This window comes from Macrobrachium nipponense, chromosome 8, assembly GCF_015104395.2.
Source record: "Macrobrachium nipponense isolate FS-2020 chromosome 8, ASM1510439v2, whole genome shotgun sequence".
NCBI classification, from domain to species: domain Eukaryota; kingdom Metazoa; phylum Arthropoda; class Malacostraca; order Decapoda; family Palaemonidae; genus Macrobrachium; species Macrobrachium nipponense.
Window position 1 is genome coordinate 72,485,307 of NC_087203.1, and position 2,043 is coordinate 72,487,349.

The window sequence follows — 2,043 nt, forward strand, 5'->3', positions numbered from 1 at the left end:
GAAGAGGTGGCCTGTCATTTATACGGCGGAAAACGGAATATAATATAAAAAGTGCCTAATTCTAGCAGAGGAGTGTAAGAAGCCTAATATAGAATCGTCCATTGCTGTGACGTTACCTTTCTAGTTATTTCTTTCTTTCTTTCTCTCTCTCTTTTTTCTTTTATTTCTACAATGATTTTCATTCTTTTGGAATGCAGCAATAACCGTATTCCCTAAAGGTACTTAAAAATTATGGTGTACGCTGTTATGTACTGTTATGGTCAGAAGTTAAAAAAATAATGGGAATTAAGTGTCACTTGCAGACTATCTTAATCTTGTGTTTTTCGGCGAGTCATGGATGGTCAGTTTGTTTCAATTGAACTTTTTTTCTTTATTAATGACATTTATAATTGCTATTGTTAAAAATTACCTTTTTTCTTTATTAATAACTTTTATAATGGTTATTGTTATTATTTTTGTTATTTTCGCTGTTGTTTTTGCCAGTTGCTAAACCTATCATAAATGGTATTATCTAGATGCGTTGAAATCTCCAACCAGCTAACCTTAATTTGCCTTGAGCATAACCAGTGAGATTTTTTTTTTAGTTGCTTGGTACTTAGTTTATTACTTTCTCTAATACACTAATTTGTCAAAACTGTTTGGGCACGCCAGTTCACTTGATTTTTCATTTAGAGGACTGTAATTAGAAAAAAGAAATTCAGCTATATTAATCTCACTACCTATTCTCTTGTTATCAAATTTTTAAAGAAATTCTTCCCATTCTAATATTTACTTTTTATGATGTTTTACATCGCCATGAACATACATAATTCTTAACCAACTTAACTAAATATTCTAGCTTAATTGATGTTATTCCTCGGGTTTTGTATAGGAGCATCAGTGCCTTCTAAAAACACTTTTTTAGATAAAAATCAGAAACGCCATTGAACCCGAATAGGTGAAAATGAAGTAAACACAAACAGCACAACGATGGAAGACAAAAGTGATGTGTATTTTCCCACGTCGAGTAAAGATAATCATCCCAAGAGAAAAACAAAATAAAAAGCGAAGGTCGCGGACAATACTCGTCCTTCATCCAAAAGCGAATAGATGCGCGAAGAGCAAGATTGAAGCAAGCAAGCACTCTTTTACATATATATTTTTTTTATCATTTTTGTTAATCCATGGTTCTTACCTATTCAATGTTGGCACTGTTCACTGGTAAGATTGCACTGTTCGTTTCAAACAAACACTGTAGGTTTGACACTTGGTATCTTCTCGGGAGGTTGGTTGGGATCACAAGTCCATCAGTCGGTAAACTCAAGTCCCTTCTGGATGCGACGGAGGAGTGACTTGAGAGCGTAGTTAAGAAGTTCTTTTAAACGTTCGTGCGCACGAAGTTTTGTGTCTGCGTGTGTGTCTACCTTGGCTGCCGCTCTAGGCTCTGCCTTGAGTTCCTGACACTGCGGCACTGCACACCCGACTGTGACTCAGACTCTCGAGTCTCTTCCTCATAACGTCTTAAGTGACCCTCGAGCACCCTCCGAGATTCACTGACGAACGCATTCACGGCCACGGCCGCAGCTCCTCCCCCTTCGGCGAGATCCTCGTTTTCAAAAGGGCGCAACAGCCTTCGCCGATGCAATAGTATCTCGGCAACTTCCATGCCTTTCTTTCCCGCAACTGCCATCTTCTTGAACTTGATCGTGAATTGCAATGACTCCGCCATAAGGCTCCTCAGTGCCTACGCCTTCAAGGCAAGATCGCCTTTAGGGAATTCTGCTTCAGCGTAACCCATTGGAAGGCCCGAAGGGCGAGTTTCAGGTGAAAATAGAGTGAATGTTGTTCTTTCGCGTCATCCAGTGAAGATGATCTCAAGAACTCCAAATAGAGCCGCTGTGGGTGTATGTATGCCGCTACCGACGGCGTGTAACCACAAGGATTATTGTACACAGGATGGTTATTGGGCTTTAACCCTTACCTTCAGACGAACGATGATGAAAGATAGAACCGCCGATAAGAGCGACGCTCCCGGCAACGAGAATGGCAAATTGGCCCTTCTGA

The 2,043-nt window shown here is 39.9% G+C and overlaps 1 protein-coding gene across 1 annotated transcript in view; it reads right to left on the reverse strand.

Moving 5' to 3' along the window:
* Window positions 1-1,475, reverse strand: part of LOC135222846 (uncharacterized) — a 41,539-nt gene extending 40,064 nt beyond the window's left edge. Inside the window, 1 exon segment of the mRNA XM_064261178.1 lies at window positions 1,175-1,475. The gene's annotated coding sequence lies outside the window, so the exon portion shown is untranslated.
* Between the last annotated feature and the right edge of the window lie 568 nt (window positions 1,476-2,043).